At 44.9% G+C, this 25,803-nt stretch overlaps 1 protein-coding gene across 4 annotated transcripts in view; it reads left to right on the top strand.

Annotated features, from left to right (window-relative positions):
• The window catches only part of hivep3b (HIVEP zinc finger 3b), an 85,961-nt gene that overhangs the window by 8,293 nt on the left and 51,865 nt on the right, over window positions 1-25,803 (top strand). The window contains exons 1-2 of one of the 4 annotated variants that reach the window (XM_083761242.1): window positions 17,881-18,017; window positions 18,883-18,996. The exons of 2 other annotated variants lie outside the window; for them this stretch is intronic. The gene's annotated coding sequence lies outside the window, so the exon portion shown is untranslated. Of the gene's footprint in view, window positions 1-5,997; window positions 6,397-17,880; window positions 18,018-18,882; window positions 18,997-25,803 lie in introns of those variants that run through there. One more of the 4 variants, XM_083761239.1, reaches the window with a different exon arrangement.

The raw sequence follows: 25,803 nt of genomic DNA, 5'->3' as shown, positions 1-25,803 counted from the left end.
GCAAGCAGTAAACAGACCTTTGTTGGATCAAAGGTATACCCTCCCTGTGTGGCCAATGAATCCTGAGGAGGATGAGGCATAAATGCAACGACGATGACTGGTTCTGTTCTTATACTATTAAGTCCAATTTATACCCGTAATAAGAGCTTGGTTGTAAAGGTAAAGGTTTTAATGTATTAAAATTACATTCTCAGGTATAACTTTGCTGCCATCTTTGCTTTAACCAATTAAACCCCAGCATCCGTACTGTGGGAAGAGCTTTTGCTGGAAATAGCCGATCAACAAGCAGTCACAACTGTCAATCAGAATAACAGAAAACTAAAGACACTATAGAGCCCTGAGGGACTCCGCTCAACCATATCGTGAATTAATTACAGTTGAAATAAAATCAAGGTTCAAGGTAACTATTTGTCCCTTTAGAGAAATGTGTCTTGGACATACTCTCATAAAAAGAGAGAGACAAAATCTTAGAATCACTTAGATTGTACCGACTGTATATCTCCTACCCACTATATCTTATTAAATTGCATCATGATCATAATATTCATAATACACGACACATTTCTAGTATGCATTGTTGAAATAGATACTCATAGTATTGCAATGTTGCTCCGCTGTTTCATATAATGCATATCGACTAGTGCAGCTTTTTCAACCATTGATTCAGTGAAGCATTGTGCGGTGAGTGTGGTCCTGACAATCATAGACTGTAAAGAATAAGGGTCCTGAACACCTCTATTTGCAGAATGACAGTCGATGCCTGTCATTGCATTTGAACCATTTAAGCCCTATTTCGGATGGTGTCACATGGCCAGACTATAGTCGATCTACAAGATTACAACGCATCATGCAATTGCAACGTACATATGTCGTGAGCTTGCAGATTTGCTATCTTCACTAGGTATTCAAATACCTTTTTCTCTCGTATAATGACATAGGGATGGCAGGTTGAAATGGGTTATGTTTTGGACCCAGGCACATTGAATTAAACTCTGCATGCGGGAGGGCTAATTGTGTTTGTGTCCTGCTGGCATACTGTATGTGTACTGGAAACATTTACCCAACATTAAGGCCCAATTAGTTCTGTCCAGGATGGACGACTTGGACGGTGCTATAGTGGAGGGAGATAGGCCTATACTGTAGTATATGCTCATGATGATTGCTGGGCTGACCTGATGATGATATTGCACCTGAACCTCCAACCTCCACTGGACTGTCAGCCCTATTCTCTTTGATCCTCTACACATGGTGTGTGTGTGTGTGTGTGTGTGTGTGTGTGTGTGTGTGTGTGTGGGCAGTGCAATGCAGTTCTCCCAATAGGATGTGTTTTTCGTGTGTATATATTCTGTTTATTTGCAATGCAAAATGGTACATAGTAATAGTGTGTGTGTGTGTGTGTGTGTGTGTGCAGTTGTGCATGGTCCCCTGCAGCCCAGAGCAGCAGCTAATGCAGTTATATAACAGGCAGTGCAGCCGGAGTATGCTGTGTTGTGTGTGTGTGTGTGTGTGTGTGTGTGTGTGTGTGTGTGTGTGTGTGTGTGTGTGTGTGAGTGTGAGTGTGAGTGTGAGTGTGAGTGTGAGTGTGAGTGAGTGTGAGTGTGAGCGGCGGGCCAGCCTGCTTACATAATCCTGTCAGAGTCGTATTGTGGAGAGGGATCAGCTGAAGTCTGCTCACACCCACCCAGTGGTGGTGATGGACACCAACCAAGTAGGCTACAGGAGTATTGGACTTAAGAAAACTCTTAACTCCACATTTTTACTTTTTGTGTTTTTTCGTAAATGAACGCCCTATTTGATCATACAGCAGCGTCACACAAAAGTAGCATTTCTACAAATTCGAAACAGTGTTTCGAACAGTTTTGGACATATGAGGTTTCCACCTGATATTATCAATTAACCTTAGGCCCATTTAAAATATACTGGTAGTGAAAATAGCAGATCGTCATTTGCATTTTACATTTCTGGAAAATCTTCAAAAGTGTTAATGCCTAATGCATTGGTATTAAAAAGGAAAAAGAATGCCTTCTAATTTGTGCTTTTGTTGAATATTTTTAAAGGCACATATCTTTCACACAAGTATTTTTAAAAGCAAGTACTCCAATGCCAGGACTTGACCAGTATGCTTTGACTCAAGTACTTTGTGCCCACCACTGGTCTGACCACATGCTGTGTCTTTCCTTCCTCCCTCACAGTCTCTCACTTCTCCCCACTCTCTCTCTCTCTCTCTCTCTCTCTCTCTCTCTCTCTCGTTTTCCTCTCCCCTAGTCGTCCTCTTCTTCTATACTTCTGCCCCCCCCCCTTTCCTTCCATCTTCCTTCCCTTTCTTTCTGTTTTCTTTGCGGTGCTGTTGTTCTCAACTCGGGTTAACAAAGGGTGAGTGTGCTGCTGCCTGCCACTTGCAGATGTATGGACAACAGCTCGAGTGTGACATGCAATGCATAACTATGCACATTTGGATGAGAGACAGACAGATGGACGGATGGACAAAGAGATACATTGCTTTTGAAATGTAAACGTATGTTTTCTCATGCCAATAAAAGCCCCTTTGAATTGAGTTGAATTGAGATAGAGAATAATGTATGCGTGCATAAAGCGAGAGAGAGAGAGAGGCAGGGACAGAAATGTTTCCTCTCGACTGGAGAGCTGCACAAAATACCATCCATGATGATGCAGTCCAACTCCAACTGGGTGAAGCTAGAGAATGAAATGGAATTGTTCCAACTTCCAATCCATGTGATGATATTGCTCTCTCTCTCTCTCTCTCTCTCTCTCTCTCTATTCCCTCTCTACCACCCCCCCCCTCTCTCTCTCACACACACACTGCCACCCACATCCATGGGCTGTGTCACCATGGCGATCGTGGATGTGAGTACAGATCAGGTGTGCCCGCCGTCGCCGCTCACTGGCGGAGCTCTGATGTCAGGGGGGGGGGTTTAACCCAGGGGTCCTCAAACCTTTTAATTTCAACCCAGAAAGTGTACAGACGGTTCCATCCATACACTCTCAGAATTACAATGCATTGGGTTATGATCGTTAAGCTACAAGGGAACTAAAACATAACAGAACTAAAACGATGCCTCAAACATGTGACCATTGATACTTTTTTATACATTTCAAATTAGTCTTTAGATATTCTATTGTTTACAGGTATTAGTCTTTATGTGGCTTTTTAGTTGGGTTTAGGTAGGTATTCTTAAAGTTCTTTTCAGTATGTTCTCTGTTTTGTCATATCTATGTGGGACCACGGGTGGATATTTGCTTATTGATTTGCTTATGATATCACATCCCAGGGGTCCTCAAACCTTTAAAGGAGAATTCCATACTAAAAGGCTTTCTTACCTTTCTTTGTAGTTGTTACGTCCCCACCAAAGAGGTCCAGGTGTTATTTTGTGCAAAAGCTCCTTATTGGCTATTTCCCCTACCATAAGCCCTAAATGAATTGCATTGAATTGAATGGGAATTGAATGGGGCTATGGGGTGTTGTGCTAATTTGCTTATTTCCATCGCTCAAAATTATAATTTCTTTGTATATATCCTCTCTTCATAATGTAAATAATATCCCAAGCGGCACACTTTACTACTTCTTTCGATGGAAATAAGTGAATTAGCATAACACCCCATAGCCCCATTCAATTCCCATTCAATGCAATGCAATTCATTGAGGGCTTATGGTAGGGAAAATAGCCAATAAGGAGTTTTTGCACAAAAAAACACCTGGACCTCTTTGGTGGGGATGTAACAACTACAAAGAAAGGTAAGAAAGATAAGAAAGCATTCTAGCATGGAATTCTCCTTTAATTTCAACCCAGAAAGTGTACAGACGGTTCCATCCATACACTCTCAGAATTACAATTCTGTAAGGCTCCATTCGGTTCCCAACTATTAGTATAGGGACCCCCTATAGGAATATTGTCACATCAGCGGGACAATGCACTGGGTTATGATCGTTAACCTACATGGGAACATAACGCAACTAAAACGATGCCTCAAACCATGTGACCATTGATAATTTGTTTTTATACATTTCAAGTTAGGCTTTAGATATTCTATTGTTTAGGTATTAGTCTTTATGTGGCTTTTTAGTTGGGTTTAGGTAGGTATTCTTAAAGTTCTTTTCAGTATGTTCTCTGTTTTGTCATATCTATGTGGGACCACGGGTGGAGATTTGCTTATTGATTTGCTTATGATATCACATTTATTGATTGGAATGTTCATTACTGACACTGGTATGACAATACCAGAAATAAATGTCCTGTCCTTGATCGAGATACTGAACACCTAACTGCTCCATGAGCTGCAGGTTCTTGGTGCCTTTGGATTGTGTGTGAATTAGTGAATGACATAACGTGCTTTGGATGAAGGTGCTATGCATAGAATTTGCACCACTTATATACCTTCTTAACAATTTGCAAGAAAGTACAGAGGTACAGTTATACAATAATGCCAAAAGGATAACACAAAAATGCCCTCGTGGCTGGTTTCCATTGTGGTCCTGTGTATTCAATCAATCAAGACACAAAGACATGCAATACTATACTATACAATTTATATACAAATTATACAAAGGTTTCAGGAGTGCCCTTGTTGCCGGAAGGTTGCCAGTTTGACTCCCCGGACTGAAGTGCCCTAGCTTGAACAAGGCACTTAACCCCGTAACTGCTCCAGTGGAGCTGTTTAGTGGCCAACAGTAGGGCCCTATTTCTGTCAGTGCTGAACTCTTTATCCCTAAACTTCTTTGCATGTTTTACTATTTTGAAAAACATGTTTGAATAGTTGAAATAGACGATCTACAAGCTCACAGTGTGTTGATATAGATTGGCTAATTGAACAATTTTAATATGCTTTTCAAAATAGTAAAAAAAAGTCACACCTGTGTGAACTGAGTGGTGCAACTCCCCTTTCTCCCACCTCTTTGTGGTGGTTCTGGAGAACCGTGGGTCCAACCAACTCGATACCTGGCACTGCACTCCCTGTGGGGGTGTGGAACGCGTGTGTCGAATGTGAAGTCGGTGGGTCAAACGGTTGTCGAGTTACGTTCATTACAAGTTAACCGTACACACGTACGTACGCAGAGACATGGCACATTTATAGTAGGATGTGTCACTTTATGTTAATAACATTTCTGTGCTGCTGGGTAGCAGTAATAATGTATGTTTTGTGTTATAATGTAACAATTTAACAAAGAGCCTAACGTTTTACCTCAAAGGACGACTTCACCCATTTTTCCCAACCCATCTTCATAATTTTGGTCCACCCCACGCGCTAATGCTCATGATAATATGGTACAAAAATACTCTGTCTGTGAGTACCACCCTACGCTGCCAGTGACATAATCGTTAGGCAGGAATGGAAAGCCTCCAGTTTCTATTGGCTTGGGTTCTCCATCGATGATCTCACTGTTCTGCCTGATTTGCGGTCGTTTTTATACTCTTTGCTATTGTTTTACTGGCCATATATTATATATGCTGGGCTGAGTTGCATCGTCACACACGGTGGTCCCGCCGAGGACGACTTGTAAATCAAGCTGTCACTTAATGCCCCAGTGAAATAGTGCTGCGTGCGGCAGGAAATTGAAGTGTTCTAATTCTGACCAAGGAAAGGACTTGCTCTGACTGTCAGAGGAGAGGAGTCGGACAGGAATCCCCTGCCGGCGCCCACAAATTAATTGCGAGTGCATGCAGGCTAATCTTCCGTTAACGCGGTGACGGTGTGTCGTGTTATGTAATGTTATTGACCGAGGCGGGCGGGAGAACTGCAAGCTAATCATTCTGAATTTCTGATCAAGCAATAAGAGCTTGTGCTTGTCAAAAAAACAAACAAAAATTAAATAAACAAACAAAAATGAACAGTCGAGAGCAAGTTGCGCAACAAGGGCAAAGGAGGAGGAGGAGGGAGGCGGGAGGCGGGGTCCACCGGACCTCCTCCTCGTGGTGGTGTGTGGTGTGTGTGGGGCGGACCGGCGGAGGAGGAGCAGCCCAGCCAGTGCGAGGTGTTTGTTTTTGTTGTTGTGGCGATCAGCTGCATTAAGTGGCATCGCCGTCCCACGGTCCCACCGAAAGAACGGGAACGGGTGTCTGACTTGGACTGTCAACGCAGCGGGAGCACCCTCCGAGGCTCCGTCTCTACACCCTCCCCCTGGCCGGAGAACATCCCCTCCTCTCCTCTCCTCGGCTCCACCAGAGCAGGCAGCGTGAGGAGGGCTGGCTGGCAGGAGGAGCAGCCAGACACACTCTACTCTACTCTACTCTCTCTGCCCGACGCGACACATTCCAGCCCACTGAGCCCAGGAAGGAAGGAAATGCGGACGTCTCCTGCCTGCTGCTGCTACTAGACCTACTACTATTACACGGGGATAAATGGCTTCATCGGCATGATCGGCTTACTGTAGCAAAGCTGGTAAATATATATTTGTCTAACGCGAGAAATGTGTTGTGTATAATCTAAAAGGACACTTCTGTTCATTTCTGTGCAGCGCCTTTCCTAGTTTCCTTAGTCTTGACACTTGTACGTGAAGCTGGCTGTCAGCATGTCTGTGACTGAGACTGTCGGAAACGTTTCTGTGTGAAGTTGAGGTCAGTCAGAGAATCCAACAGTCAGTGTCGATGTGTTGAGACAGTACTGCTGCTGGTGGTGGTGTGAAGTTATAATAAGCTGCCAATGCCATGCAGCCACTGACACACAGCCACACTGTAACATATAGGCTGCTACTCTATACGCTACAGTAATAATTAAGGCCTTTTATATGTTGTGTTGATAGATCTATGATGTGAAGTCGGAGGGTGCATTTATTTGAGACGAATTCGTCTTTATGTATTTTTATATATTTGTATGTATTTGTGATGTCGGTGTTTCACGACGTGTGTGTGTGTGTTTGTGTGTTTGCGCGCGCGTGTGTGCGTGCGCGCGCGCGTGCTGTCAGAGAAATAAATCACTCCAACGAAATGTCATTTATCAATTGTGCATGTGCGTGCGTGCCGCGGTCAGTTGAAAACTATATACCAGTTAACCACTACCAGTATAGCTATATACATGAAACGCGCTCAAAAATGCTTCAAACACACACACACACACACACACACACACACACACACACACACACACACACACACACACACACACACACACACTGCACTGGCAGTGGCGAGACTGGCGACATAGAGACATCAGTACACTTACATTTCACCCCGATTTCCAGGACACCAAATCAGCCGTTTTTTTAAAGAGACAGACAGTCTCCTCCTGTGCTGAGAGAGAGAGAGAGAGAGAGAGAGAGAGAGAAAGAGAGTTGTGGATTCATGCAATATGCGATCCAGGCCACGTTTCAAACGGGCTACACCTACACTCTGCCAGATTTTTAGGAGATGACATCATGCTTCTTGGCTTTGACTCGGTGGAGGATTGCACTGTTGATGCGCTAGCTGTGTCATGTCCTCTATTAATGTTGGAAAAGGTCCACGGGTTGGCCGACATTAATTGTGTTTATCTTGGCTATACCCTGGTAGCTGTAGGCACACACAACGGCTTGTTGAAATGTAAATGCAATGACAATTATGTGCACCCACACCCATTATTCATTTGTATAATAATAATAACAACTTATATAGCGCCTTTCAAGAATCCCAAGGACGCTTTATAAAACAGAAAAACTAAAACAAAACTAATAGCCTGAGTGAACAAATGTCTTTTCAGTGCAGACTTGAAAGAGTCCAATGTAGGAGTCTGGGGAGAGAGTTCCAGAGGGCAGGGGCTGCCACATAGAAAGCTGTATCGCAGAGGGTCCGCTTTCTTGCGTGACGGATGGTGATTGCTGATTGGTGAGGAGCTCCATGTCCGAAGACCTCAGGTTCCGCTCAGGGGTGTAGTCCTTGAGGAGGTCTGTTAGATACTGTGGGGCAAGGGCATGGAGGGAAATACACTGAGACAATGTGTTTCTGATACTAAGACAGACAAACAGGCTTACATAGACAGGGAGACTGACTGACTGACTGTCAGATACTGTAGTAGATAGATTGATAGATTATGACGTTCAACAAACTGTGTGATGTCAGTTTATCCGTAATCTGAGAACCAATTGGCAAAAAAAACTCGCCAAAATAAATTATTCTGGGGGCACAACCTGCGTTCCCGCGTAGAGACCGGATGTCGGCCCGTTCACTCTTCTTTAGCCTTGGTACCAGGCTTTCATTTTTGTTGGTGCAAAAATTGAAAGCCTGGAGGAACGCATTGGCCGCTCTGGTCTAAAAGTGGGAGTCAACCCTTCCGGGTGGGCGTCGCTCCAAATGATGTGACGTAGCGCTGCACTAGGGGGGAGAGGAGGGGGCGGGGGTGACGGACAGATCGACGAGATCCAATCAGGGCGTGCGCAAATCTCAGCCGCGACCCGCCCCTCTAGACCAGAAACCTAACACGTTAGCTCAGGCTAACTCTTCTTCAGTCCTCTATGTTTTCATACTAACAACAAACTCTACACGTTGTATACTGGAGTTGCCGACAGATTCAGCTGTGGAGCTCTGAATGTGTCTTGAGAGATTAGTCTATCAGTTAATTGTAATTGAACATGTGCCTGTGTGTGCATTAACACAAAGCTCTACAAGCAGACCCACTCGGCTGCTAAATATAACGCAGTGTGGTCTTTAGTAGCCTATACAGGGCTGCTAATCAGTGTAATGTCCACCTGGAGGTCAATCTCGTCTCACTTCCATCCACGATCAATAGCTAGCTGAACAGCAAAATTAACTGGCCAAGCAGGCAAATCAAATCTGACATCAGGATAGCACGTTGGAACGTGGCAGGGCAACTTCAGATCTTAGCTTACTGGAGAGAGAAGACACGAGACAGCACCACACATTTACATGTGCGTGCGTGCGCGCGCGCGCGTGTGTGTGTGTGTGTGTGGAAATGAGCATCTTGACGACTCTTTCTGACTCTGATGCCCCTTTTGGAAATGAAGTGATGCTCTGAAAATGTTCTCCGAGCTTATGAGAACCAGCATTGCTCATTAAGTGAGCTGCAGAGAGTGATAGAGAGCGCTTACGTAGCTGTCTGGTGAAGAGGCCAGGCCCGGTTATTTTTATGACATCAGTACAGGCCCGGTGCCCCGGCCGGCGTAGCGCGGCCTTCAGCCACTAGCCCAAGGTAACGGAATACTTCAGCGTCTGAGAGTCACACGAAAGCACAGATTTACAATTTAGGCATTTAGCCGACTTAGAGTAAGGAAGAACAACATATGGTAACACATAAAATACTTAGAAATATTGTCATCAAGGAAAAGCAAGCTAAGAACCTAACATCCGTAACAGAATATCCAAAAATAGCAGATCCACAAGTTTTGAGCTTGTGGATCTGCTACTTTTTGATCGTAAAAAGTAAGTGTGGACATATGGTGTGGACGATAATATACAGTACATGACTAGCAACATACGCCTTTCAGGAAACTGTATTGAGAAGGCATTCTTAGAATCTGCCTCGGGTTTTCATGGTTAAATAAAAGCCAAACAAAGCCACAGTGAGTTCTGCAGTCTCCTTTCCCCTAGTGCCACTGTCTGGGATCATACAGTGAAGCTGCAAAAAGCAGAGTTTAAATTTAACAGACTGCAAGAGAAATTACAGCTTGCTGTTCACAGAGTACTGCTCTGCCTCGTCATAACTGCATTGAGTTTGAGTGCTGCTTTGGGTAGAAGACTCAGCCCAGGCCCAATTTAGTTCTTAAAGGCCAATACATACTCCTTACGATGTCGGTAAATCGTCTGGCTCGGAAAGGCTTTACGAAGTTTCAGCACATCTGGAGGTGCACATGTTTACGTGGAAAGCTTCTGAGAACGCCTTTCCCAATGCTCGGAACGATGTCAATTTGTAGTTCCATCACCTCACTTTTCAGAAGAAAACTTCGGCCGTCGAGAAGGAGTATGTATTGCGCTTTATGCCCTTTATTCGGATCCCCATTAGCTTCCACAAAGTGGTCATGCGATGGTGCACTGTCGTGCACTGAAAATAGTCAATCTATATGCTCACAACTTTATGGAATCGAGACTGACCGGCACGCCACTCCATCCAGTGTGGATCAACACCACACATGGCGATGGCTGGAGAGACCAACAGGGATTCCGAGAGAGAGGGACATTCTCTCTTTTGTGAATTTTCAGGATTGTATGACAACATAATCTATTGGATCATATAAAAAAAATGTTGTAGGCTGCAGTGGATTGCTGCCATTTATGGTTACACCCGTATGTGGATATGGGTGAGAGCTGCCAGTTCGCTCCCGCTTTGATCTTTTTATATCATTGTAACTTGGCAGATATTGGCTTGTTAGGAATAGCTGCCAGGAGGATATAAAGTCGAAAGTGAACATGTGCCATTATCTGTTTTTCTTTCCTGCTTTATGTCCGCCAGTCGGCAGTTTCATTGTCAGTTCCAGTTTGCTTGAAAAGTCCACACAGCCATCAATTTATGCAGTGAATTTGTTTGAGAGAATGTGTGAGAGATAAAATTAGACCTAACCTGTTGGTCCCAATATTGGCAACCACAGGACATGAACTACTATCAGACAGGTGCGTGTGTGTGCGTGCGTTGGATCCTCTGTCTCTTGGAACTCTCCCTGGCACATGCAACTGTCCAGATGGGTCAAGGATCATGTCTTGCCTGACTCAACACCTCGCAGAGTGTTACACGCACACGCACACACACACACACACACACGCACACGCGCACGCACACACACAAAGCTGCATGCAGATGCATGTAATGGGTGATGTGTTTCCCCCCCCGCTGCACAGTATTCAGCTGTCTGTCTGTCTGTCAGACAGACTGAGATACCGGTAGACTACAGTGTTTCTCAACCAACTGTGCCCCCTTTTCCAATATCCAGGTCCCTTACCCCACACCACCCCCTTTCTGCTGTGAAAATGTATGTATTGTTCTTAGAACTTATACAACATCTCACTGAATGAATACCAAATGACACATTCTACATTTTACTGGACTTCATTATTAGCCTTCTTTGCACGGAGAGAAAACAAAGAGAAAGAAACAGCTAGTTATGTACTGTATAGGCTATTGGAACATCAAACTGTTCTAACTGGGTCTCATTATTGTTCACAAACAGCAATCAAAAGGTGCTGATTTGGTGCCGTTCCCAAACCAGAAGCATTCTTATTAATAGTAGTTAACAAATGCGTATCAAATGCACTCTTTACAGATCTGTTTTTCTGAGTTTGCAGTTCAGTAATAGCTAATTCATCCTTGTGTATTAGAACAATTTCACGATAATTTAAACGAAAACAACGATTGTTGTCCCATCCCTAACACACACACACACACACACACACACGCACGCACGCACGCACGCATGCACGCACGCACGCACGTGCACACACCCCTTTGGTAAGCGCCGGGGAACATTATTGTAGAACCCCGGGAACATAGGGGTGACCCCAATAGTTCCACTGTTGCTATTTGTGGAACACATGGGCATGGAAACTTTTGGTAGCCCCTGGTTTAGGCTATAAGCTGCTGTTGGGGTGAAGTTGATACACAATAATAAATAAATACGCAGCACACATGGAACCCATGAATCTGGAGAATCTGATCTTTTACACCATTTAAGTGGTATAATGTTATGTCAATCAGATATATAGTATAATATCATTTTGCATCTTTGTGACAGGCCTAAACATTCTCCCCTTCCTCCCCACACACAGGAACGTGGATGTGGAGGTTTTTACATATAATAGGACGTGTTTTCTTTTTTACATTTAAAATTAGCCCCTTACGGTATCGGCCGACCATGAGGAAAAACAACCGGTGATCGGGATCGGTCCCAAAAAACCCGATCAGAGCATCCCTAGTTGCAGCACCACCAGCGCTCCTCCAGGGACTGCTGATGGGCGTCATCGGCCCTGTTCACCTGCCTCCTGCGTGACTCTTGTTTTGCCTCGTTCTATTATCCCTGCGGGGGGGGAAGGCAGTTGTGTTTGTCTTTGTGTTTTTAAAGTGTTGTCGCTTGCCATTATCAATTGCCCTTGCTTTGTCCTGCCAGTTGGTCATTGAGTACAGGCACGCACATGCACGCATGCAAACGCGCACACACACACTCATGCCCCGTGTAATCCCTGGTGGCTGACGGACACGACCTTTTCATGCTCCTGACACCGGCCATTAATCCTGTTCTCCGAAACACCCGGGAATAATGGAAGCACTGTAGCTCTGGGAGAGCAGAGCGAGCCAGGAACACGGCCTGACACACTCTCTCTCTCACGCACACACACACACACACACACACACACACACACACACACACACACACACACACACACACACACACACACACACACACACACACACACACACCCAAATGGAGACCAGGAGTGCCAGTCTGGAATACTCTTGAATGTTCCACTAGCCTAATAATCTTTATTGCAGTCATTGACTCCCATTGTAACAAACTTTTGGACTGAATCACGTCTATAGTGAGGACACGTTGCGGTTAGTTTTGGGGCTGCATGTGGCCGTGTGTGTGTGTGTGTGTGTGTGTGTGTGTGTGTGTGTGACGTGTGGGGAATGCTGCCGCTCGCTGCACTCTCGTATCATCTGGGTCAGTGTGTTGGAGCACTGTGTCTGTGTGTGTGCCTGTACTTGTATTACTTGTGAGGACCTTGTGTGTACAAGTAGGCTATATAGAATGTAGGACAAAAATACAGATTTGCTCAACCACATATGACGTAAATTCTCCATTCGTTGTCGATGTGAATTTAATGTTTGTGTAAGACGAAAATCTACACGAATAGCTGAATATAGGAGGGTCAAAAAGCAAAAAGGCAAAGAAGTTTCGGGAGAAGGGGTAAGAGGGCACTGGCAAAAATATGGCCCTGTATGCCTGAATAACACTAAGGTGCATGCTGGTGTCTTGCACTGACAAATAGCGGATCTACAAGCTCACATCGGTCACATGTGTCATGGCACATTGTGGGCTTGTAGATACCTTTCAGCTTTTTGGCTCATGGTTCAAAATGGCAAAAATACATTTATAAAATTACTGTCAAAATGCCAATGTCCTCCTCACAAGTATAGCAATACAAACCTGTGCGTGTGTGTAGTCTATCAGTGCCTTGGCCTAGGCCCAACCCTTATCCCAAGCCAGTGTGTTCTCTCACTCTTATCGTGGCAGTGGCAGATAGAGTTTCCTTTGCCTCGGCTGGCGCTATACACGCCCAGCAGGAACTATAGGAGAGGGGACAACAGTCAGGTTCCACCAGGTTACTGGCTCTGAACGACGAGCCTACATGTGGTCATAACAGGAACTATAGGAGAGGAGACAACAGTCAGGTTCCACCACGTTACTGGCTCTGAACGACGAGCCTACATGTGGTCATAACAGGAACTATAGGAGAGGGGACAACAGTCAGGTTCCACCAGGTTACTGGCACTGAACGACGAGCCTACATGTGGTCATAACAGGAACTATAGGAGAGGGGACAACAGCCAGGTTTCACCAGGTTACTGGCTCTGAACGACGAGCCTACATGTGGTCATAACAGGAACTATAGGAGAGGGGACAACAGTCAGGTTCCACCAGGTTACTGGCACTGAACGACGAGCCTACATGTGGTCATAACAGGAACTATAGGAGAGGGGACAACAGCCAGGTTTCACCAGGTTACTGGCTCTGAACGACGAGCCTACATGTGGTCATAACAGGAACTATAGGAGAGGGGACAACAGCCAGGTTTCACCAGGTCACTGGCTCTAAACGACAAGCCTACATGTGGTCATAACAGCCAGTTTCCCACAGGTTACTGGCTCTGAACGACAAGCCTACATGTGGTCATAACAGCCAGGTTTCACCAGGTCACTGGCTCTAAACGACAAGCCTACATGTGGTCATAACAGCCAGGTTTCACCAGGACACTGGCTCTAAACGACAAGCCTACATGTGGTCATAACAGCCAGGTTTCACCAGGTTACTGGCTCTAAACGACAAGCCTACATGTGGTCATAACAGCCAGGTTTCACCAGGACACTGGCTCTAAACGACAAGCCTACATGTGGTCATAACAGTTACTCGTTACCTGCTGCTGCACTGCTTGCTAGTCGGTTGTTTTGTCAGGGTGTTTCTCTCAAAGCTAGACTAGGAGGTCATTAAGGTGTGGAACTTTATTATTGTTGTTGTTGTTGTTGTTGTTGACCGAAAGATACTGGGTGTTTGGGGGGTGAAATGGCTGATACCAATAAGTAAATCAATACATTTTCTGAAAAAACATATTTATTAATATATTAATATATATTTTCTATTAATAATATTTATTAAAAGAAAATATATAAAAATTAAAAAAAAAGTAATAATAATAATAAGAATAATAATAAGAATATATAGGCTATATATATATATATATATATATATATACCGGTATTATATATATATATATATATATATATTTGCTATATACTGTAAATAACAACAACCCAAAAATGTATTACCGTCTTGAAAGGTTATTTTTATTAATAAAGTATTAATAAGTATAAACACAAATGGAACAATTTTAAAAATAATTACCCCAAGCGTCTTTTTCTGGTTGTTCAGTTAAAAAAAAGCTGTATACTGTGATAGCCATTGTTGTCCAACTGCTGACCGATATATTGGTTGCTTTCGTTTGTCTGTTTAAGTACAGGTGGAGATTTCTTTGCACGTTGGCCACTGTTGTGCAATAGTCCCAGAACAGCTACTGTGTGTTCCCCACCACAGGTATGTGTGTGGCAGGGTTTGGCCTCGGTGAGGCATAGTGTTCTACCAGGGAGAGGCCCACAGTCAACTGATCGCAGAGAGAACAGCTCATGTCGTGTCTCTGCACATACTGTACAGTACAGGTTAGTGAATGAAGTGCTGGGCCAGGTGTTTACTACTGTAGTAGAGAGGTGGTGCGCTGCCTTCACAGATCACATACAGAGACGCATGCCAAGATGTTTCATCGATTGGCCTTGGAGGCAAACGTATTACGTTTCACTGGTACTGTAGATGCTATCTCTCTCACTTGTGCTCTCCAATCTGGTTTTGCATTCCTTTTCTCCCTCGCTTTTTTCTGTCTGTACCCCTCTCTCTCACACACACACACACACACACGCACACACACACACACACACACACACACACACGCACACACACACACGCACATCATTGTCACACCCTCCCAGTGTCTATTCTCCACACAACGTTACTTGTTAATTAAAGATGTATTGTGGCTTGCCTCTAACTCGGGGGATGCATTTCCTCCACCACCCACATGTTCTAGCCTGTACTTAACTTTCTGGCAATCATTGCACTAGATTTTGTGTTATTTATCTCTTGAACGTGTCCACCCATCATCACCAAACCCTGGAAAGAGCTGCAGGGGAGAGAGAAATACAGGATGGTTTTGCCCTTAAAAACATTATGTGCCTACTCTTTATTCAACGCTGCTTATAATTCTGCGGACTGAAAAGGCCTTTTGTGAGGACTCGTTGCTGTTAGTTTTGGGGCTGTGGCGTCGTGTATGGGGAATGCTGCTCGTATCGTGTGTGTGTGTGTGTGTGTGTGTGTGCGCGTGTGTGCGTGCGTGTGTGCGTGCGTGCGTGCGCGCCTTGGCCTTCGGCCCAACCCCTATCCCGGGCCGGTGTGTTTGTTCTCTCTCTCCTACGATGGCAGATAGAATTTCCTTTGCCTTTGGCTGGCGAGTCGTCTCTGGATGCACCTGGAGTTGTGTTGCGTAATGCTACGCACACAGCCCAGCAGGAAGGAAGAGAGGGGACAACGGTGAGGTTTCACCAGGTTACCTACCACTGCATGGCTCTAAGACTGGGTCGTCATAACGGTTAATCATTACCTGCTGCTGCACCGCTTGCTGGCCAGCTGTTATGTCAGGGGTGTGTTCTCAAAGCGGAGGTCATTTGGCACTGAACTTCATCTTGCTGAATTTGGAGCATATTAGTAGTAGTAGTAGTAGACAGTAGTAGTAGTAGTAAGGTATTTTCAGACGGGCAGCGCCTGGCGCGCCTAGTAATTCATTTTCAATGAGAGGCGTGCGTTTATTTTGGACATGCAGAGAAGTTATGGGGCGAGCAATTATGCAAGCATAATTACGTGCCCGCGGCCCCGTGAAATTGTATCGCGTGTTCTTTTTTCGTGCACATGCTGGATTGTGTTGAGTTCATTTTCATTTTTACGCAGTGCGAGTTGAGCAGACCTGCCGTCATGAGCAGACCTGCCGTTGAACCAGGCGACAATGTCTGTGTCACTCGCTGCCTGTCTGAAAAAACCTGTAGTCCTCGTAGTAGTAGCAGTAGTAGTACTAGTACTACATATCTTCCTATGCCCAGGTCACTCAGGTTAGTTGACCTGGGACACCTGTCCCACGAACTGAACTAGCCTAGAACGAGTCTTTGACACATACAGCTCCCCTGCACCATTGGTTCTCCAACGTTTTCATGTCAAGTACTCACAAAATGAATGTGTATTTGGCCGCGGACCCCCATCTGAAAGTAGCTTATGCTGGGGACCCCCTCGTCGACCATTGGAGGTTCCCAGCACTCCGGCTCAAGACTCTGATCTATTCACTAGCTTTTGAATCGTTTGTTGTTTTTATTGCTGCTTTCATGGTTTATTTGTGTTAAACTGTGTTTTATATCGCTCATTGTTTATGCAGTTTGTGCTTTTAGTTTTGAGTTGTATGTCTTATTGTTCATGTCAATTTGGGATTTATCTACCTCCTGCTTGACTTGACTTAGCTAGTAGTGTTGTTGTAGTACGGTGCAGCATTTAAACAATGCAACTGCAACTTTTTTGGTTTGTCTGAGTGTGTCATTGTTATGTACATGCGAACGCATGTGTGCGTGTGTCTGTTTAGCAGTGTGTGTGTGTGTGTGTGTGTGTGTGGGGGGGGGGGGTTCAAGGCTGTACTTTATTGTTACATCTTGTGTACAGGTACATAAGAGTAAAACTTTTGTTTACAGACAATGCAGCAGCTTAGATAGCATAACAACAAAACTACAGCATGCAAGCACAGCAAACGAGTGCAAGAAAGAGCAATCAAAGTGTAATAGTAACATGTACACATAGTAACATTATGTACATGTGCATGTTTTCCCTGTAGTAGCAAAGTTAGGTAAACTTTTTGTGAACAGCTTCACCGCCTTCACAGTAGGTTATGTTCCATTTAAACAACACAATTTAGTTTAAGAAGGTGCAATTGAGGCTATGTTCCATACAGCAAATTTAGTTTTGAAGGGTGCAAAGATTGATCATGCAAGAGGAGGGCGAGGGGTGGGGCTAGCGTTTTCCTTTGCCCGGTTTCGCTTTGGTTCTCATCAGTTCGTTCATGTATTTGATTCGGGGGAAGAAGCTTTTTGGCAGTCTATTTCCAGTGGCTTTGAGACGGCGAAAGCGTTTTCCATGCGGCAGCGATCTGAAACAGCCTGCGGTTGGGATGGCTTGGGTCCTTCAGCTGACACAACGTTCGTCATACAGGGCTTCGATGTGGGGGGGGGGGGGGAGATCACATCCGCTGATGCGTTCGGCTGTCCGCACAACCCTCTGCATTGCTTTGCGGCTGAGGTCGGTGCAGCTGCCATAACAGGCCGTGAAGCAGCCAGTCAGGATGCTCTCTGTGGGGCCTCTGTAGAAAGCTTTTAGGACTTTGGGGCCCATGCCAGCAGGACAGGCCTCAGGAAGTAGAGGCCTGTACTGGCCAGGTGAGATCCTCAGTGATGTGCACCCCCAGGAATTTGAACTGGATGGGAGAGTGGTCTCCTGTAGTCGAAGATCAGCTCTTTTGTTTTGTTGAGAGCCAGGTGTGTGTATGTATTTTGTGTGCATATTATTAGCCACTATTGTGTAATTGTTTTAGCACAGCTACTGTGTGTTCCCCACCACAGGTATGTGTGTGGCAGGGTTTGGCCTCGGTGAGGCATAGTGTTCTACCAGGGAGAGGCCCACAGTCAACTGATCGCAGAGAGAACAGCTCATGTCGTGTCTCTGCACATACTGTACAGTACAGGTTAGTGAATGAAGTGCTGGGCCAGGTGTTTACTACTGTAGTAGTGAGGTGGCGCGCTGCCTTCACAGATCACATACAGAGACAGACGCATGCCACGATGTTTCATCGATTGGCCTTGGAGGCAAAGTATTATGTTTCACTGGTACTGTAGATCTCTTTCTCTCTGTCTCTCTAAAATCCCTATTTACTCTCTACCTCTCTCTACTCCCCCCCCCCCCCCCCCCCCCTCTCTCTCTCTCTCTCTCTCTCTCTCTCTCTCGGTCCCAGAGTGCACCCTAGCACCACCACCACACCCTCCAATAACACATCATTTTCATAACCTCCCATGCAGTGTCTATTCTCCGCACACAATGTTTTGTTAATTAAAATGTATAACTCTGGGGGGCTTGACTGTCCTGGCTCCACCAAAATATTTATATTTCGGGTTTGTTTTTGCATTGACTTTCTGGCAATGGTTCCACGAATGATTGTAATGCTATTTATCTCTTGACACCGCCCACCTACAGTATACCACCAGTCTCTGTACCTCTCATTGTGTGTGTGTGCGTGTGTGTGCGTGTGTGTGTGGTGGCTTAAACAGCCAGTGAGGATTGGAGGACATTTCTGCTTGGGGGGGGGGGGGGAGGCGGGCTTTAGGGGAAATCCTCGCGGCCGTGCCGTCCCGCTGCTGAGCCCATCCAGACCGCGGGCGACACTCCAACAATCGTGGCTTGTCACTCAAAGCAGGGCTGTGGATGGAAGCGGGGGACCCTGAAAGCCCCGACCCCCAGCCCCTTCCCGCCCCATGCAAAGCCCTGTGAAATCCCTGGCATGGTCCTAACAGCAGCTCCCCTGATGTGCTGTCTCCCATGTCTCAGAGCGCTGCAGCCAGCCCAGCGTCTCGGCTGCACCCTGCCTGGCTTTGAGGATGACTTTGGCTCCCTGATTTGCTGCTGCTGCATCCGGGAAGCCTCCTGTCTGCTTGTTGTGAATGGTGAGTTCTGTTTCTTGTTGTTGGGGGGGCTTCTTCAACACCACATCAGAAGTCTTGTGTCACAGTCTGCTGTGCTGTGCTGTGCTGTGCTGTGCTGTGCTGTGCTGTGCTGTGCTGTGCTGTGCTGCGCTGTGCTGCGCTGTGCTGTGCTGTGCTGCACATAATGTTGAGATCCTTCAGGATTTTTACGATTCCGGTTGTTATTTTGAAGTCCACCGACCGGGAATAGTGTATAGCTATCTAGCTATATATCTCCTCACTCAAATGTGCACTTGCAGTTTAGGCAACTTGAAAGCAAACTCCACATGCCCAAACATTTTATTTACCTGCCATAGTGTCAACCGCTTACCCCCTGTGTCGGATCGGTGGTTAGACTGGCATATTCGCAGATACCGATATGACCAAATAAGGGCCGATACTTTTCCGATACCCAGAGATGGGCAGTATTTGAAATACATGTACAATTTGAAATACTTTTTTTGTATTTAAAACACATTGTAAATGTATTTTGAACTATTTTCAAATACAGAAAATACGCATTTTCTGTATTTTCAAATACAGAAAATACTTTTTTACCATACCTTTTCTGTATTTTCAAATACTGCCCATCTCTGCTGATACCGATACAGTATCGGGACATCTCTACTTACGGGTCCATTTAGTTCCATTTGTACACTCAGAGTTAAGATGGTCCTTGAATGGAGAAAGTTTGAGAACCACTGGTATGCAGTTGTAGAGCAGACGTGAAGTCCACATACCAGCTCTGGCAGTGTGATTAAAGCATTTCCGGTTCCAGATATGATGGAACCGATTCTCATTATTCAATGTTGGATCCGGTTCTGGATCCCAGCCCATTGGAATTGCACTGGTTCTCAATGATTTATACAGGTGTGTGGGTCATATTGGTTCCATTTATACACTAAGATTTAATTTAACACCTGAAGACCGTACAGTGTAGATAGAGGTGTCAGAGGTAAGACAGGTATCAAATGGGGGTCAGTCAGTCATTGGCGGCTTGGCCATAATCCATAACCAAACTGTGGAATAAATAAAATGGTTGAGAATGGTTGAGTGGCAGTGCCATTAAATAGTAGCGACGTTGAGTAAATCAACAATGCATGCAGTATGTACTGTATGTCATATGTATGTATGTGTGTGTGTGTGTGTGTGTGTGTGCGCGCGCGTGTGTGAGTGCGTGCGTGCGTGCGTGCGCGTGCAGAGGCCCAGTATTGTCAGGTAAGGTCATATGTAACACACAGCTTATTTTAGATGCTTTTTAATTATGCAGAGCGGTGGCTGGGGAGGGAAGGTCATTCCCTCCTCGCTCACCCTCCTGTTGAGCCCAGCAGAGGTGGACGGAATACTTGCACGTTTTTACTTAAGTAAGTAAGATGTAGAAATACAACTTGGTACAAGTAAAAGTCCAGAATTCTAAATTTACTTGAGTAAAAGTACAAAAGTATTGGTATCAACTAATTATGCAGAATGTTTTCAAAAGCGTAAAATGTAATAACAATAATAATAATATTACATTTTATTTATAAGGCGCCTTTCAGGGCACTCGTACAAGAAGTTAAAAATAGTCGATACAAAACACAGTTTAAAAGCTAGAGCAAACGATAATGGTACAGCTTGCAGCAGAAGTATACAAAATCCTTTCAAAATAGCAGATCTACAAGCGCACAATGTGCCGTCCCTGACTCCCTATGCAAGGTTACAATGTATCCCCATTTCTTTTGCCATTCCATTTGTATGTGTGTGCAAAGAAAATAGAGAACTTGAGGAGGTACGTTTCCACAGCGTTTGTGTGTGTTTGTAGTAGATGTGTGTGTGAAATGGTAAATGGTGCATTTATATAGCGCCTTTATCCAAGGCGCTTTAGATTGTGCATTACATTCACCCATTCATTCACACACATTCATACACCAATGGCAGCGGAAACCATGCAAGGCAACAACCAGCACATCAGGAGCAATTAGGGTTTCAGTGTCTTGCTCAAGGACACTTCGACACTAACTCTGGGGGAGTCCGGGTTCGAACTGGCAACCGGTTGCGGTTACCATCCAGCCACTCTACCCCTGTGTGTGTGTGTGTGTGTGTGTGTGTGTGTGTGTGTGTGTGTGTGTGTGTGTGTGTGTGTGTGTGTGTGTGTGTGTGTGTGTGTGTGTGTGTGTGTGTGTGTGTGTGTGTGTGTGTGTGTGTGTGTGTGTGTGTGTGTGTGTGTGTGTGTGTGTAATATATACTGTACCGTCCATAGACTGTTAAAAATATGGACGAAGGCAGACTGATGTCAGATCCGTTTTGAAGCGAGGGCCGTAGAACCAGTGGAACACTGTCATTGTCACAACGTCATGGTAATTGAAAGATGAACTAGCGACTGAAAGCATAACGTATTCATGACAACGTTTACTAAGCTATCAAGTGTAATCATCCATTGGGATTAATGGCATGAAACGGCTTCTGCAACCAGCAGGAGTGGAAATGGCAACACCCTCTAGAGGCCATTAATGAGAGCTGCAGCGTTTTAATGGCTTCCTCATTGGCTTCATTAAAATAAAACATCCTTGCCACCTGATACAGGCACACACACACACACACACACACACACACACACACACACACACACACACACACACACACAGAGTGTATGGGGCTGTTAATGTGCATGTTTGTGCTGATGCCTTCATATCGCAGACCCATGCGAGGGCGTCTGCTCTACCTAATTGAAGGTCAATATTTGCATGAGCATTCCTACAGACCTCCAGACCAGACCAGACCAGGCCTGGGCTGGACTGAACACAGGCCGGCTGTGTGTCCCTAACTAGGCCTGGAAGTGCCTGTCATGGTGCACACACACACACACACACACTGACGCGCGCACGCACGCACAACGTGGTAATGATGAGGTGGTCGGACCTGGGGCCTGCCTGCTGCTGTGTTCCATCATCCGACAACACACCGGTCCGTGCACCGGGTGGATTTTCCACAATCCCAATTTGAGTCGTTAAACATATTGGTAGTTGCTTGCGCGTTTATTATTTGAAATTAGCGGTTATTTTCAAATAGCCGATGTATATGACGATACATAATGGCCAATGTGGCCTATTGTTGCTTATTGGGCTTTGTTTTCATAGGCCTGGTTGCTAAACACAGGTCTTAGGCCTGCTGTGAGTCATCAACACAGCATGTAGCCTACCTGTTGGATATTTAACACAGGCCTGAGGCCTGCTGTGTGCCATCAACACAGCGTGTAGCCTACCTGTTGTATATTCCAGCATCCCCAATTTGAATCAGAGACAGCAGACCCTTTTTTCGTGGGCCGCCAGAGTTGATGTGATGAACTAGTAGGGTAAACACAGGTGTTACCAATGCTACTAATTGAGGCTCTGTTCCATTTAGTGTAGCGGAGGCTTTCCAGTGAACCATCCTGTGTAATTGCCTAACTCTTGTTTGACCTGAATGGAACACGACCATAATTAGTATCATTAGTAACACCTGCGTTTACTGTGCCCTACTTTTCATGTAAAATGCATGGCTGCTTTGAAAAAGGTATCGAGTATGAGATTCAGAACATTCAGATCATTGTTTCGTTAAAAAGGTAGAACTCTATATTACGATGGTAATAATGAAAAGTCACGTTGCAGGTAGATTTAATGCCTCGCCAATTTCACATTTCTTTTGACACGATGTCCAAATGGCTTTATCATTGTCAGTTGTAATTTTCTCCGCTGCCTCGGACAGTTTGTTCAGTCGCTCCCTCAATCATGGTTTCAATCGTCTGAATTCCTTTCTCCATCTCCGATAGAAACCATAATGGAGGTTTTCTCAGACGAGCCGATCGGCTCTCCTCCTTTGGCGTGCTTTGTTTTATCGTCTTTTTCACTTTTTTCCAGCGGCATATTTTATATCACGGCTTGCTTTGGATCCTACAGGCCTGTCACAATTATTGCATTATTGCATAATCACAATTAATTGAGGTAATCACAAAAATGTTTTGCATAATCCTCAATCATTTCCATATTGATTTTCTTTAATATATTTTCAAACATTTTTCAAAACTAGTGAAAATAGCAGATCTTCAAGTGACGCACTTTTTCTACTATCCACACAACACATTTTCTTCGATTGAAAGTCTGATTGGGAAATCTTAGATTGGGTCATATAAGAACTATATTCCAAAAATAAACAAATCGGCCCCTTGATTCTGTCAGACATGTGACTCTGTATCGTTTATGTTATTGAATTACATTTGATAACGTCTGTGTTTGGAGATTACAATTTATTTCTTACTCTTTGGATAAATCAGGACTTTTTCACCGTCCGCTTCATGTGCATTAGAGAGTAAAATCTCTTTGCTGATTTATTTATTTTTGTTACACAGTTCTTATATGACACAATCTAAGTAAAATGACCCTATGGGATTTTCAATAGAAAAAAAAACTGTGACCCAGGACGATGGCGTCTACCGTCTAGTGAAAATTTTTAAAGACTTCAGTAACGCAGTCACAGAACAAATTTAGCCCACGACAGCCATATTTATAAGAGACAGATATGGAATATAAAGTAGCATTTTTAGTGTACAAATATCTACGTATGCCAACGGAAAACAAATCTGGCCAGGCTATACTGAGGGTGGCAAATACTATCCTTTGAATCATTTGGAGCCCAAAAATCACAAGGTCACAAACCAACTTCTCCCTCAATCCTCACATGACAAGTCAAGCAGTGTGTGTAGTAATAACCTCAGGCCTCATTTGGTCCGTGGGGCTGAAAGAGAGGTTAAGACTCCCTGGGTACCACTTGCATGCCTGTTTAGAGTGTTTGTGTCCTGTATTATGCTTCATTATGCCCCGCGGCCGGAACTATCCAATGTATAAGATCTTGTGAGCATCTTGTACATAGTCTATTTCCGCCACACTAGACCGGCCGGTGCACAACAAAGTATAACATCTTCAGAATCGCCCGCCGTGGGGCCCATCATGGCCCTGAGACAGAGTCAGATGACTTGGCTTGTTTTGAGTTTCCTCGACAAAAAGACAAGTCAGCCGCCTCACTGACTGGCTGGCTGGCTGACTGACTGACTGACTGGCTGGCTGACTGACTGACTGACTGACTGACTGACTGACTGACTGACTGACTGACTGACTGACTGACTGACTGACTGACTGACTGACTGACTGACTGACTGACTGACTGACTGACTGACTGACTGACTGACTGGCTGGCTGGCTGGTGGAACGGGGCAGTATGTCATTCAGGAGGTATCTTTTCTGCTGTGCTATCCATCAACAGTGTGTGTGTGTGTGTGTGTGTGTGTGTGTGTGTGTGTGTGTGTGTGTGTGTGTGTGTGTGTGTGTGTGTGTGTGTGTGTGTGTGTGTGTGTGTGTGTGTGTGTGTGTGTGTGTGTGTGTGTGTGTGTGTGTGTGTGTGTGTGTGTGTGTGTGTGTGTGTGTGTGTGTGTGTGTGTGTGTGTGCGTCTCTCTCTCCTTTTGACAAAAATATGTCCTTGGACCAGGTCGTTTGCCATTCATTATAGTTCACCATTGGCATCTGATATCAAGTAGGCTATTTATTATTGATAACTTTAATGCCCCAACTTTCTTACAGAATATATTCTCAAAGCCCCCATTGTTTTTCTAGAGATTGACTGCCGTGTCATTTCAAATCCAACGCTTAACTGCCATTGACGAGCTGTATACTTGGTGTTTTCAGTGTTTACGATAGAGGGTGCTCTTCTGCAACTTAATCTACGGCTTCCTGATCAGAGGACAAACAAACAAAACAAATCCATGACGGTTTAGTATAGTATTATAGGATTTATAAAAAATAAAATGTTCTCTGCTTTCTGTTCTCAGACAGCGTTTTTGGTGAAAACAAGTTATATTCAGCTGCCAATAAAGAACGGAACATTGCGGTAACACACTTTCCATCTCCCGAAGAAAGTAGAAACTCTCTTCTTTCGTTTGAGATATTTGGTGTTTACATACCGGTAGTCATAGAACAAAATATTCTCTGGGTCTTGATGCCAGTAAAAATGCTGGCAGGGAAATAAACTGTTCAAGTATACCCCTTTTCTTTAATGCAAATAAATAAAACTCTGCCATGGTCGATGCTTTTAGTATGATCAAGTCGGGCGCTTAAAAAAGTTAAAATATGGAGATAAGAGGTTTCTGCCCGACAGCAACAAAATTATATGAGTGTTTAAAAAAAAGTCTTAGGAGGCCCAGTCATGGCATACATATATTGATGTTGAATGTCCCCTCCCCTCCATGCCACCAGAGGATATAACCCAGTCCGCTCCACGCTGCCGCGAACAAGCTTGCCTTTTGTGAGGGAAGAGAGGGCTCGTCTGGACTCTGGACGGCTCTGTAACCCCCAGGAGAGAAGTGTCCCCTGCTCCCCTCCTCCACCCAGCACCCCCTGATGCTGGAATCCAGGGCATACTGGATGCTGCTATCCTATTAGGGGGGTCTTCAACGTCTTCAAGACCAAAGGACCCCTTAGCTGAAAGAGAGAGAGAGATGAAGTAGGGACAAAGTCAAAGTCACACAAAGATTTGTCACACGTTACCGCAGTGAAATTTGTTATCCGCATTTGACCCATCTCTTGGAGCGGTGAGCCTCAGCCGTGCCGCGCTCGGGAATCATTTGATTAGTTGATTTGACCCCCCAATCCAACCCAACCCATTGATGCTGAGTGCCAAGCAGGGAGGCATTGGGTTCTATTTTACTAGCCTCAGTACCCAGGCTTTCATTTTCGTCTGCACAAAAAATGAAAGCCTGGGGAAACGCATTGGCCGCTCTGGTC

The sequence above is a fragment of the Protomyctophum parallelum genome (genome assembly GCF_964188405.1).
Source record: "Protomyctophum parallelum genome assembly, chromosome: 3".
NCBI lineage: Eukaryota > Metazoa > Chordata > Actinopteri > Myctophiformes > Myctophidae > Protomyctophum > Protomyctophum parallelum.
The sequence above is the reverse complement of the archived record's forward strand: the minus strand, read 5'-3'. Positions and strand labels throughout refer to the sequence as shown.